The sequence below is a fragment of the Coenobita brevimanus genome, chromosome 51 (genome assembly GCF_032717465.1).
Source record: "Coenobita brevimanus isolate Jiangsu-jjx chromosome 51, ASM3271746v2, whole genome shotgun sequence".
Lineage (NCBI taxonomy): Eukaryota > Metazoa > Arthropoda > Malacostraca > Decapoda > Coenobitidae > Coenobita > Coenobita brevimanus.
In genome coordinates, this window is record NC_137004.1 from 174,567 (window position 1) to 189,903 (window position 15,337).

The 15,337-nt window shown below is 42.0% G+C and overlaps 1 pseudogene; it reads right to left on the reverse strand.

The window, feature by feature from the left end:
• Positions 1–7,091, reverse strand: part of LOC145400276 (uncharacterized) — a 35,806-nt pseudogene extending 28,715 nt beyond the window's left edge.
• Between the last annotated feature and the right edge of the window lie 8,246 nt (positions 7,092–15,337).

Here is a 15,337-nt window from a genome sequence, read left to right on the forward strand (position 1 = left end):
AGTTCCTGCTGTTTCGTCCTTCCACCTGCCGACAAAAATCATCATCAATATCATCATCATCGTCATCATCATAGCTGTCGTCGTCATAATCATCATCATCAATATTTACACCGTCATTCTCATTATCATTACCATTCTCATCATCATCATCATTATCATATTATCATCATCACCTACCTATCTATCTACTGTATTTATCTATATCTGTTTATCTATAGCCAGACGCCTTAATCCCGTAAGGGGTGACCACAAGCAAATCGCCTTCATGATGTACTGTCCTCTACCATTTAGCTCAAGTATCGCACTCATATGTTTCTACTCTTTCCCTCCATCTCATCGTCGGTCTCCCCATCCCCCTCTATCCTTCCAGCTAACTCATGTGCACTCTTCTAGTCATTTTCTTATTCGCCATCCTCTCCACATGGCCAAACCATCTCGAAGTGTTTCTCTTAACGCTTTCAGTCTCATCCACATCGGCATCACAACGCTCCTTCATCTGCCCATTTGTCTGTCTGTCTCTATATGAAACTCCACATGCTCCTCTCAAGTAGCTCATTTCCACCGCTCTCACTTGCGTCCTTTCAACAAGATCCAAGCTTCACTTCCATACTTTAAAGTGGGAATCACAGCATGCAGTGCACTTTTTTTTCATACTTTCATCTTCAGTTCCCTCTTCCTAACCACTGCTTTTTAGAGAATAAGCAACCCTCCTTCCCTGACGCATCAATCCAGTCACTTCATCCTCTAATCTTCCATCCTCATTCATCACATTACATAAATACTTAAATGCACTCATATTCTTCCATTTCCTGACTATGCAGCCTCACTGTGCATTCTGTAACCTCATACGTTGAGATGTTAAAGCATCACCACCATCAGCATCAACATCATTATCACCATCAATATCATCACCATCAGCCTGTGACACACCACTGCATGATAAGGACCCTCTCACCTTTCTCCACTCTGATCCACTGATTGTTAGCCTGTTCCGTCCTTGCTCGGTAGATCTGCATCATATCATCTCTCCATCTTGTTCCCTGTGCACCTCTTCTTCTCACTTCATCTCTGGCTTGCCATTCAGTTACGCTCGCTCTCCTTCTGTTATCTCTTCTGTGAAAGACGTGACCTGAGGTGTGTGTGTGTGGAGTTACCTGGAAACAAGCTCAGAATTACTAGATGCGGGAGCTTCAGGCCCCTTAGGTTAATCTCCTTGGCGTGGTGTGGTGTGGTGTGGTGCGGTGGGGGGAGGGTTGTGTGGTGTGGTGTGGGGAAGGTTGTGTGGTGAGGTGTGGTGTGGTGTGGGAGGGTGGTTATGTGTGGTGTGGTGTGGGAGGGTGGTTATGTGTGGTGTGATGTGGGAGGGTGATTTTGTGTGGAGTGGTGTGGGAGGAGGATTTTTTGTGGTTTGGTGTGGTGTGGGAGGGTGGTTTTGTGTTGTGTGGTGTGGTGTAGGAGGGTGGTTATGTGTGGTGTGGGAGGGTGATTTTGTGTGGTGTGGGAGTGTGATTTCGTGTCGTGTAGTGTGAGAGATTGGTATGGTGTGGTGTGATACGGTGTGGGAGGGTGGTTTGGTATGGTGTGGTGTGAGAGGGTGATGGTGTGTGACTTAATGTGTGGGGCTGGTAGAACGTGACTTGGCTTCACTATAATCTCTAAAGCCTATATGAGTACAACACCTCTCATCCGTAAATGGTTAGTGAGAAGCAGACGGTCAGGGCCGGTCCTAGAGCTACTGTGATATAATGTAGAAAACCATGTGTTGTATCCTTAAAATTAAAAAGAATATGTGAGGTTAAATCTTACCTTTAAATAAAGACCAAAATATATGTATTACTTCACTCATATTCATCCACTTCCTAACGATACATAAAGAGACGGTGATCAGTGACTTATGAAACCCTGTGTTGTGGTCTATGGGATGTAACAAGCTTTTCAGAATATTGCGTAAGTGTCTCGTAACTCAATGGGTAAAAAGGTCCTATATTCTTGACCTAAAATTTAACCTTGAAATTAAAGAATGAATGTGTGGAAATACAGTAATTATGCCATGTATCCAACTATGGATTCATCAGCCAATATTTACTCGTGCATACAGCAACAAGCATGCACGTAAGCACACACACACACACACACACACACACACACACACACACACACACACACACACACACACACACACACACACACACACACACACACGCACACACACGTACACACGCACACGCGCACACACACGTACACACGCACACACGCACACACGCACACACACACACACACACACACACACACATGCCCAGTCACCTAAACATATGAGGTTAAACGAAAAGGAAAGGAGGATGTGACTCAGCCAGTGACTTGAAGATCATCGTCGTCGTCGTCATCATCGTCGTTGTCGTCTTCATCTTCGTTGTCGTAATCATCATCATCGTCTTCTCGTCGTCCTAATCATCATCATCAACGTCAGCAGCATGTTACTGTCATCCCAACACTGTAAAAGATGTAGAACAGATGTTATATCAGAGTCATCACCTTTATCATCATATTCATCACTGCCTTCTAATCAAATTGTAGAATTTGTACGGGAGTCACATCATCATCATCATCATCATCATCATCATCATCATTATCATCATCATCATCATCATCGTCATCATCATCATAATCATCATTGTCATCATCATCATCATAACTGTCATCATCCCAGCTGTTTCATAGAGTATATAGTTTCATCATAATCATCATCAACACAATAATCACAGCTTAGTTTACTGGTACAGGAGTTTCAACATCACAGTTGTCATCATCATTATCATCATCATCATCATATTCATCCCATTTCTGTTAGTTCGTACAGAGGTTAGGTCCTCACCGCTATCGCCAGTAGTAGCTGTATTATAATCATCAGCATCATTATCATCACCATTATCATCATCAGCCTGTGACACACCACTGCAGGATAAGGTCCCCTCTCACCTGTCTCCACTAAGATGCTTTCGTTGTTAGCTTGTTCCGTTCCAGGTCGGTGGATCTGCGAGTATCATCTCTATCTTGTTCCCTGTGTGCCTCATCCTCTCACTCCATCTCTGGTCTGCCATTTAGTTACGCTGGCTGTCCATGCCTTACCTGTTCTGTGGAAGACGTGACCTAAGGACTGCGTGTGGACTGACCTGTAAACAAGAGGAAAATATACGTGTGTTGCAGCATCACTACTATACCCTGTTCACTCTAACTTGGCGTAAAATTGCAATCTGTGTCTTAAATTTTGTGTTGTGACAAGGGGTTAACACTAGAATGGTGCTAGTCACGAAGAAGTGGTATGGAAATGATGTAGAGCTGTAAGTTTGTCTAGTTCTTACACCGAACTACGGGAAATAAGCTGCAAAAAAACGACTATCTCGGCCTTGGTAAAATGAAGGAACAACACCACAATATACGCGTACGTGTATGTGTGTACGTGTGTGTGTGTGTGTGTGTGTGTGTGTGTGAGTGTATGCGCTTCAGGGCAAAATAACTTACATACAGTATTTTTTTTTCTATCACACTGTCCCACTGAAATCTGATTCGCACTTATTAGTATACATTCAGGTCCCAAACTGTATTGCAGAGTTGCCGTGAATTGCACACTGGTTGTGACGTCATTATTGCACACGGTCTCGTTTAGTAACCAGGATGACAGAGGATGTATTGTTGGTATAACCACCATAAAATTTGGTATACTGTGAATTCTGGAAGAGAGGGTATAATTAATGATGTCAGACCTATTATGATTCAAGTGTAAGGATGTTAAATGATTAAGAGAGGTAATAAGTCAGCAAATGTTGATTAATAACCAGCCAAAAGACAAGTAAGTTTATCCACATCCAAGTTTTCTAGTATATCAACTGTACACGATTTACAACATTGTTTCGGTATTTCTTTAATATTACAAAGTAAGTGTGCACTGCTAATGGTTGGCACGTGTCTTGTAAATAATAGTAATTATTTTTTTTTAATGATATCGCCGGTTGGGTAGAGGTAGACTGTTCCACGACGTATTCTTCCTTGTTTTAAATGACAGTATTATAGACAAACGCTACATATTCGTTAGTTTAATTGTGAAGGGTCTGAATAACAATACATGTTAGTTCCTCCCAATCAAGACAAAATCTCCCTTATTCCTACAAAATAACGTGAACAATTAGTGTGGAATGACGTCCGCCTGCCCACATCTAAGCTCGTCGTTCATTTGTTTTTCCACATTAGCAGGTGATTTTCCACAAAACGGCAGCACTGGACTACAAGGCCTCCTCATCTCCCTCACACTAACATCCCCCTTGTCTCATCAGAATTACGTCTAGTAGCCTTATGGGTATTATTTCTTTGGGCCATGATACTTCCTGGCTGTCAGTGCGATATCCTTGTGTCCTAATGTAGTCACCTTAATGGCTAAAAACAGCAAATAGCCAACACTTACCTCAGGGCAATGATGCAACAGCAACACACACACACCCTCGTCCTTCCACTGTCATACGGCCACTAGCAAAAGCAGCCAAGTAGCGACGCCTACCAAGACTAGAAACTTGTCCAGCTACTTTTACAACCACTAGATGGTACCCGGGCCCTCTCATAGTAGGGACAACTCTAGTATTCTATTCCAGGTACTGCTTGGCGATAGCAGTCAGCTGAGAGTGAGTCATACTACTATGAGAGTGTTAATGCTGTATCTATTAGCTCTCATGATCATACAGCTCTCTCTACCAGCCCTATTAAAAAATAAATTGCAAAGGAAGTCTGTGTGTTACCATGGCAACCTCCCACACCGCCACAGTTACATAAACACATTTCCCCACCAGCAAGTTTCATTAGAGAGTATTGTGTATGTGTGTGTGTGGATGTGTTGTGTGTGCGTGGGGTGGGGAGTGAGGGGTGTATGGTTTGATGTGATTGCAGTGTGTGTGTGTGTGTGTGTGTGTGTGTGTGTGTGTGTGTGTGTGTGTGTGTGTGTGTGTGTGTGTGTGTGTGTGTGTGTGTGTGTGTGGATGTGTTGTGTGTGGGGGGGGTTGGGGAGATGGGGGGTGTATGGTTTGGTGTGGTTGCAGTGTGTGTGTGTGTGTGTGTGTGTGTGTGTGTTAGCTCACTACCAGTCAGCGGACCTTGGTTATACATAAGGAGACATGCTGTTAAAGTTGCGGCACAGATAAAATGTGCTATGAAGTCAACTTCACTCACAATAACGACACGCTTCTCCCCTTTCCTGTCTCCTTGCCTTGCGTCTGTCTGTCTTTCTGCCTGTCTCGCTATTGCAAACCACAAACAACTCTCAACTGTCCACAACTTCCTAGTGTCATAGTATCTTGCATTATACTCCTTTTTTTCAGGGTAACTTGACCCTGATTTTCGTCCTTTTGCCGCTTACTTCACATGGGTCATTGGCAGAAAAGGGCAACGCTACGGTATTAATCTATTGCTACAACTCAGTATTCAAGTTGAAGAGATGAAAATTTTAGGCCATGTTAGAGTAAAATGGGTACAGAATTAATGAAGTGAAACAGCATACCTTTGGTGGGTGCAGCGAGAACAAGGCGACAGATCACAGGCAGGAGGACAATGGCGGGAAAATCCAGCAAAATCTAACCACCAGCTTATGAAGTGACCCCAACAACACTCGCGCCACACAATCGGTTGAAACGCCCGTCCACTTTATCAATAAACACCTGTGGTTCTGAAGCATGATAACAGAAAAAATAATCGTGTAGACGTGATTTACTGATGCACTCTCTCCACGGAGTCTACTTCTGACCTAGTGTTATTGCTTGTTCGTCACAATGCTTCGAAATTGATGAGCCTCTCACTCGGACATGACGGCTGACAACCTTTATCCTTGTCTTGTACCCCTGACCTTTTACTGAATGCTATAAAAAAACGAATTACTTCATCCTAACCCAATTCATTATCCAATGACAGAGATGATCTGCTCCCTTGTCTTCCCCGCGCATCTTTTGTGACGCCACAGATTAAGTTGGGGTGGGCTTCCTATTCAGAGAAAGCAGTAAAATGGATGGGTAACTGCGAAAAATTAGTCACTGTCCGCTGACAATTCCTGCTTGGATTCCAGCGACAACGTTCCCAAGTTCTTAGGGGTTTGTACAGAATGGTAAATTCAAACTCTAAATAAATAAGATAATCTGCTGATTTTTTCCTATAATCTTGCTAACACAGGCAGGCAGACAGGCAGACAGGCTGGCAGGCAGACAGACCGATAGACAGAAATATAAACCGGGCTAAACACATAGCATCATCGCGCTTTCTCGGATGGTTGTAATATAACCCCCTTCTGGCAGAAAAAACAAGATTTTTTTTTTTTTTGTCGCTTTTCTCATTACCCATTTTTTTTTTCAGCCTTACTCGTACCAGATCACGTTAGTTAACAATGATATGATTATTTGGTGATTAATAAAGCTTTAGTTTCATTTTCTATATGAAGCATGGCGAGGCACGTGGTGAGGCAGGCCGGCGTGACAAGGCAGTTGGTGAGGCAGGCTGGCGTGGCAAGACACGTGGTGAGGCAGGTTGGATGCAGGACGAGTAACAGGTCGAGTGGGAGAGGCTAGTGTAGTGGTAGGTTGAGTGGAATTTTCCACGGTAGGCCTGGAGTCTCATGCTGGTGCGAGGCCTCTCCTGCAGCATTTCCTCCTATCTCCCTCCTCCACCTCCTCCCTTTCTCCACTCTCTACCTCCTCTTCCATCTTCTCCACTGTGCCAATATCCCTTTCTCCAGGATCATCAATATTATCTGAACCATTTCCATCATCAGAAATGGCAGATGAACGCACAAAGTGAAAAGATCGCTGCACAGTAGGAAACTCACGGTCCCCCTCCTCATCTGACGCATACATTTCCGCACTCAGCATGGCGAGGTCACTTTCCTCAAAGGAAGAGTCCCCACTCACAATTGGCGATAATGGCAAGTCCAGTTGTCTCCCTATCGCACTATCACTAAGGCCTTTCATTTTCGGGCCTTTGGACTTCACTAGTGTCGAAGTCAGTGGCTGCAGGTGCTCAGCCCTGGGTCCAGACACAGGGAAAATTTTTTGCATATGTCTATCCATGATGGAGGTATGCAGGCAACTGGAACGTGACTGGGATGTGCAACGGAGGGTTGCCAGTGGAAGCGTGTGGTGGAAATAACCAGAAGAATATTCAAACAGTGGTTCGAATTACTACATCAATACAGTAATCCCTCCACTATCCGATGTAATAGAGCTAAAGGCATGTCCAGAAAGTGGGTCCATCCGGAAAGTGGGCCCCCTGGCTCTTGGACTGGTACTTATGGACCCTAACCTAGCCTAACTCGGAAAAACACCTACATAACTATCTACCGGACATGCATAGCACCTATTTAAGACCCTATTCACACCAATAAGGGACATAAAAAGGTGAAATAAATGCAAAGGAATCAGAAAATGAAGTTTTAGAGGTGAGTATGTACATTATTAAACATTCTGGGTACTTACAACTAGTCCCTGGCTCCTGGACTGGTACTTATGGACCCTAACCTAGCCTAACTCAGACAAACACCTCCCTACTGCACATGCATAGCACCTAAGACCCTATTCACACCAATAAGGGACATTAAAGAGTGAAATACAATGCAAAGGAACCAGAGAATGAGGTTTTAGAGGTAAGTATGGAAAAGATAGTACATTATGAAACATTCTGGGTGCTTAACAACAAGTCCCTGACCATCTTGATGAATAACCTACCTTCTCTCAGACTCTGACAGTAAAAAGGTGTTCCTGAAGCACCTGTAGTAATCAAGTCTTGCATTGAACTTAGTCATTTGCATTCAGAATTCCAATTTCTTAACACTGTGCACTCTGTTTTTATTTGCGCTCCATTGTTACCTTCATGAAATCAGTGTTGCACTCTGCACTTACGTCTTCACACTCAGAATTCTAATTTCTTAACACTGCGCACTGTTCTCTTCACTGTTCAACACTGTAAATTCCCGTGTGGTCTAGTGGCGAGTTCTTGCTGTTTATTCACTGTCAGAGTCCGAGAGTAACTGATGCAGGTGGCCTAGGGGCGCGTCGCTGGTATGTGGTGATGGACTACCCACTGCAGACGACTCTGAAGAGAGGCACAAACTCACGTCCAGTGGTGACTCCACCGTGCCTGATGTGCTGGGCTGTGGCACAGAGGATGAGGGCCTGTCCTGGGGAGGCAATAGCGCGGAGCCAGGGCTGGGCACAGCAGGGATCATGGGTCTGAAAAAACTGTCAATGGTTGATTGACGCAAAGAACAATGATTTTGGCGATTAATGATGTGCTGCCTGAAAGCACGCATTTCCTCCATGAGTCCCAAGGGCCTCATCTCCCTGTCGCAGTCCGGATGTTCCAGGTAGTCGTAAACGAACTCTATGTGCTCCCGGAGTGCACTTAGCTTGGGGATGGCTGGAATACTGGCACACTGAGAGGAGTCCACATCATCGTCGCTGTCCTCGTCGGAATCTTCAAGCTGAATACTTATACCTGCAACTGAAGATGCGATCTCAATATCAGACATGATCTGATACCCAGGATCGCCCTTGTCGTCATCCAACCACTCACGCACTTCATCCACATCAACATCGTCGCCATGCGCACAGAGACATACATGGAAGTCATCCACGTTGAAACCTAGAAAACCGTGAACCACATCAGTTCCGAGAAGCAGACGAGACCAGCCATTTTCTAGAGTCTTGACAGGGACTTCCATGCACTGGCCCAGTCGTAGATTGCAGATTTGATGTTGTAGCGACGAAGGTTTTCCAAAGTCAGCTGGCCTCGTGTGTCCCATCCCTCCCTGCACTCATCCTCATCCTCAAGAACAACCATCACCTCGTCCAGGAACTTCCTTCAGTACAGCCTCTTCATTGCCAAGATCACTCGTTGGTCCATTGGTTGGATCAGAGCAGTCATATTAGGTGGCAAAAACATGCACCTAATCCCACCATACTCAACCACCAACTCCTTGTCGGACAGGTGCGCAGGTGCACTGTCCAAGAGAAGGAGGGCCTTTACCTGGTCGTGCAGGATTCCCAGTTTCTCCATCTGGTAATAAATGACCTCCTTGACAAAATGGCAGTGGAACCAGTCTTTGAAAATCTTGGCTGTGAACCAAGCTTTCACGGAATGGTACCAAACGACAGGAAGGACATCCATCACCCCACAATGACACCGAGGCTGCTTTGCATGGCCAACAATAACGGGCTTGAACCAGTGCATGCCGTTAGCATTAGCACAACACAAAGCAGCTAACCATTGCTTGGAGAGCTTGCAACCAGGTACATGATTCTCCATCTCCATGGCTAGAGCGTTCGTTGGTAAAGAGCGATAGAATAAACCAGTTTCGTCAGCGTTGTAGCCTTGACCGAGAGTGAGGCCCTCCCTGTCGATCAAGCCCTTCACCTTCTGCCAAAACTCCTCTACTCCAACCTCGTTGGCGTCCAAAGCTTCACCATGAGCCTTACGGTTGGAAAGACCATGCCGTAACTTGAACGCGAAGAGCCAACCCTCAGATGCCTTGAAGTCTGCGGCGACGTGAAGCCTTGTGAACTTCTCAGCAGCAGCCTTCAGCTCTGTGCCACGCACCAGCACACCAACAGCACTTTGTTGACAATACCAAATCAGTGTGGAGCGGTCGACTTCTGAATACCAGGGAGTAAACATCATCTTCCTCTCCACGTTGCGTTTGTTCTTCGACAAGAAGTCAGCCGTGTACTGCATGATTTTATCCCGGGATCTCTTGATATCAAACAATGTAGATCAGGCCAGTTTGAACTCACGGAGGATACGTGACGTCGACCATCCCTCGTCCACCTCGTCCAGTGTCTCCCTCTTCTTCTCCAGAGTCAAAACCACTCTCTTCCTCTTCTCAGGCAGCGGGGCCATCATCACACACACAAAGAAGAGGCATGAGAGGAACAGGAGAGCCTGCAGCAAGTAGGGCACCACCACAAAAGCAAGCACGTGGGCAGCCATGATGAGGAGCGTGGACTCACAACAAAAAACGGGTGGTAAGTGGGGAGGATGCAGAGGAGCTTTAACGGAGATCGGCGGAACTACACACCAAAACACAGCTGGTCGCGCCACGCAGTGAGATCAAAATACAGGGGAAAAGAATTCGGATTTTGGGGGGGGGGGGGGGCATTTGGGGGTTTTGAAGTCCAGGACCCAAAATGTCCGGTAAGTGGGGAGTCCAGAAAGTGGGCGTCCGGATAGTACAGGACCCACAGGTCCCCAGGTCAACGTGTATACATGACACCCGGACGCGATGGGTTAATATAGCACATGATCAGCTCCCATCCTGAATCTCATCACATGATGCTGATGACAGGTGAGTAACATGACAAAAGCAAGAGTAAGGTTTTCTGTGGAAAAAGAAACAAATACTATATTATCCCTGGGGGATGTAGGAGCCAAGGCTAGTCTGCCCTGCTCCAGAACACTTTAAGAATACTAAAGGGCAAGTAACTGGTCAATGCCACTGGAGGCGGTCCATTAAAGAAAAATTTACAGCTGCTTCTTGAAGGGTCACCATGATTGGTGCCAGACTGGTACACTGGCTCTAAGACCTAGTCACCTGATTGGCTTAGATTTGATTCCAAGGAGATTTTATGGTGGTAAACAATTATTGCAGGGTTACTGAAACAATCATAATTAGTGTAAATGCTATGTTTTATTTGGTTATGATTTTGGGTCCACAACACAAAATACATTGCTCATGTACAGTACTGTACATAAAAATAACTAATTTTTCCAGATTTTCATCTCAACAAAATTAGCAGAGGGAATATGGTTGATTTTTACCCCAACTCGTGACTGTGAAACATGTTATTCTAAATACATATACTGTTCATAAAAGCAAATGATACAAGAGGAAACCCTATCTGTCTGGTTAAGGAGTATATCTACCTAAAGAACTGAGATAATGAATGGTAATCTATTGTTGCAGCTACTCCTATTTTAGGATTTGCTGTGACTAACATACTGTACTTATCAGAATAACATGCCAAAATAATACTACAGCATTTTTCATTCCGTATGAAACATATCATGACTAGTGGCTTAAGTTTGGCACAATAATTAAAGGTTTCACCTGTGAACATACTAGAGTACTAGTTTGAGTAGAGAGATGTATCATAATGGCCCTGCTAAAGAAACCTTTATTTTTACCAATACTGCTCTTCAAATTCCATTACCTCAAGAATAGTGCTCATCCAATATTCTTGGCACATAAAGCCAGACATAGCAGAACACTATGCTTATAGCTAAAATATAAAAAAGGCTGTATTTTATGTACCATACCTTAAATAGTTAGAGGAACTGATGAAGGACAATAAGAGGAGTGAGGCTAACAGTTTTTGTTCTAAAAATGATATGTTTATGGTAAGCACACAGAGAGGAGTCAGATTAGATAAAAAGATATTTTAAAACTAAGTCAAACAACATTTGCATGAACGCAGCAGGAAAGTGGAAGACCTAGAAAAACCTTATTACAATATACACAAAAACCTCTCCTCTGAGATGATGCCTAGTCAGAACTAGGATGAATGAACGTGTTAGGGAAAATTATCTTACTGCTGAAACACTGGAACTGTTGTTGTAGATATCCCTCTGAGATACAGTATCCACTGTGTTCAGTATCTGAGTTAAACCTATGATGATGGAAGAATTGGGAATGAAATTCACTTTAACAAAATATGTATCTGCACACTGTTATTGTTTGGGTTGCCCATCTGCTGACACAATATGCAAGTCAGGAAGACATGCTTTTGTTTGATCTATTTAACATTTAATATAACAGCCTTGATAGCTTTATATCTTTATCATGTTATTTTATATTAAATAACAAACTGTTACAAATACCTACACAAATCAATTACAGCTTTTTCAGAAGACAGATTCAAGATAATTAACAGTTCTATCTTTATACCACTCCAAGAGGGCAGACAGTTCTATCTTTATACAACTCCAAGTGGGCAGACAGTTCTATCTTTATACAACTCCACAAAGGCAGACATGAGATTGCTCCTAAACAATGCTGCAATGTAAACCTAGTAAATATGGATCCGGATCCGCTATTACAGTAAGTGTCATATTCTGACACTAAGTGATTAATCAAATAAATCTCTTATGTTAGCCTAGTTATGGACTGGCTGGATTTGTGATCTATGTGCTACTTCTAGAAATATTACTAGAGAAGCAGGACACTCATGAGAGAGATTTATAACCTGTATGCAAGAAGGGATATACTAATGAGTAAATAAGATATCGGATGTTTATATCATTACCAAGAATTAAAAAAAATATTCACGTCTTATGTGGCACATGAGAAACTTCTTATTAATACAAAACCTAACTTACAACAAAGCCTACAGACTACAAGCTAACTGCTCCCATCTTTATCTTATTTTTTTTTTTTCCAGGGCAGGCATCAGTAGGGAGGCATGACTACCCATTATTTGGTATCACAAACAAGCAGTTACTGTATTTCATAAAACAAATATGCTATTATCAACTAAACAGCCACAACATTAAGCCTGCAATGTAAACATCACAAAGGCTACACCATACATACCCACCTAATAATTATCACTTTTAGAAAGTTGAGTGTTTTTTGTTAATATCCATTAATGATTGGAAAAAAAAACACACACACACACAATGAAAGGCAAGTTTAGAGATGGTTTTAGATTTCTACTGCCATTTTTATATCAGGAATGCTTTAAGGTGCTGGTACGTAACAAGAATTATCCGGTTAGCAGCTGTTAGAAAACTTCTTAACTGCACAAGAATCATTCCGAGACTAAATCCTTGGGCTGCAACACACACTATCAAATTATCTCCAGAGTGAATATAATTATTATGCTTTCAAAAAAATGTTTAACATTTACATCTATAAATTTCACTGCTTAAGTGTCACAGCCATAATACACAGTACAATATCATCAAATATTATAGCTCAATAACATTATTAACAATTACATCATACACTAAAAAATCAGTCCTTAGCTGGGCTATTTTTCTGATACTTCCAAGTATATTTCAAATACAATATAGTATTACAGTGCACATATGACAAAGCTGAAAATCCAGTTTGACTAGCAGTATTTTCTACCCTGTCACAAAATAAATAGACTCCCAGAGGATGACTCTGCTAAATCTCCTTTACACTGCACTTAAGAATGGAAGACTGGAACTGAGAATACTTTGTAGTACACAGATAACAGGTGAGCTGTAAATTATGTCAGATGTACAGTTCCTCAACCAGAACTGCTTTAGTGCATCATAAATGCTGGGGACAAATGACAACATGGATTTACAGTTTATAAATTTCAGCAAGATACTTTTAATTCATCTGGGAATGCTTTGTATAGTTGTACTCTAACCTGGATACTAAGTGCTGTAAATGATCCTAAAATGACACTTGTGCATAGTCAGAATGGCAATATGACTCGCACTATTTTGATGATGTCCATTATGCAATACCTGATAGACAGAGAAAAAAATAAATTTTCATAAAGCTAATGTTATCCTTGTGGTCAAATAATTCTGCCCATGCAAAATGAAGAGACAGGTGGCTCAACATTTGCCTAACTTCCTCAACAAAACAGAATCACGCACTTCCTTATATAACTCTGAATTTAATACAAATACTCTGTACAATACTCCACAGATAAGACAATGCATCTAGACTTCAAAGTATACTCCATATCCTACATATGGTACATTAGTCCATTACTTAATACTGTCACATACTGATTGATCAATAATCTTTAATACAGTATCTGGGGTGACAGATGCTACTGTTTTTTCAAAATTCAACAGCTACACAGGTGTTGTTCACAGACACGTGCAACACACTTCAACAAGTTGGGGAAAAAAGAAATTAGTACAGCATCTGAAATTAATGCTAAAATACAGGGCATGTTCAGTTAGGATTTTCACTCTGGCACTGATGGTGACAATAACTCACTTTAAGGCAAGCCTCATGCTGGTACTAGCTCACACTGCTTGTACTGCAGTCCATATGCTTCACTTAGTGTAATCTAGGTTACAGAAACAACCATTACTGTGCTTTATCACTGTCCTCTGAAATTAGATATATGAGCATTTTATGTCTTTTAATTGAAGCACAGATATGTGTGCAACTACAGTAAGCAATATTAAAAAAGCATCCTGTAGTATAAAATGTGCAGCTATTTATGTACTTCGAATGAGTCTTCGTGAAAATAAATATCGTGCATTTTTCAGTCTTACCCCTTTATGATGAACTTTAGTAAAACATTGTAATAATATGTAAGATGCATGTGTGACTTATGTAAGAGGATTTTTAACACAAAGAGAACATGCGAAAGACTACAGTCTTAACAAAGTACAAGACAGGGAAGACAGCACAAAGTATCACCTCAACCATACGAACACGTTACTTATATGCTCCTACCCTCACATTCCTTCCATTACACATATTTTATGGTCCCTCTTATGGGGAAATGTGAGAAAAACTGCTAATGTAATTTCCAATGTATAGTATACCAAGTACCAAAAAAAATGCAAAACACAAATTTGAAGTGCTACACTATGTGCTATATGTAAACATGACATAACCAAGATTATTTTGGCATTACTGAATAACACTACAAGAAGCCCCCATTTTACGAATGGTTGACTTACGAATTTTCGACTTTACGATCTTGTACTTTCAGTACAATATTCAACAATTACATGAGATATTCAACACTTTTTCATAAAACAGGCTTTGTGTTAATGATTTTACCCATCTCTTGGCTAATGTAAGTGTTCTAAGCATGTTTAAGAGGCTTGGTAGGCTTGGCTGGGCTATGACATTCGGTTTGTTAGGTGTATTCAATGCATTTTCGACATGAAAAATTCCACTTATGAACAATTTCTCAGAACATACCCAATCGTAAGTCGGAGACCACTGTAGTGATAAAATCAAAAGACAGACATTACTTGTTATGATGCAATAAGAATTATTCTTCCCATGTACAGTATAAGATACAGCGATCAGGGCACGCATACAGCATAGCATCTTGATCTGCACACACTTTAATAAACACTATGAATCCCTTGGCTTTCATGCAAGTACAGTGACTCCTTATTTTGTGCACATCTCATTATTATGAATCCAATTTGTGTGACATAATATACATATACCAACAGTCATTTGCATGGGAAGTCAATTTGCAGAGTATAAAAAAAAAAAATGTATGTAAAAGTTATGGATATTCAGAACCCTGTACTTTTCAGTGCTAATACTGGCTGGTTTGCAAAATTTCACACACACTGT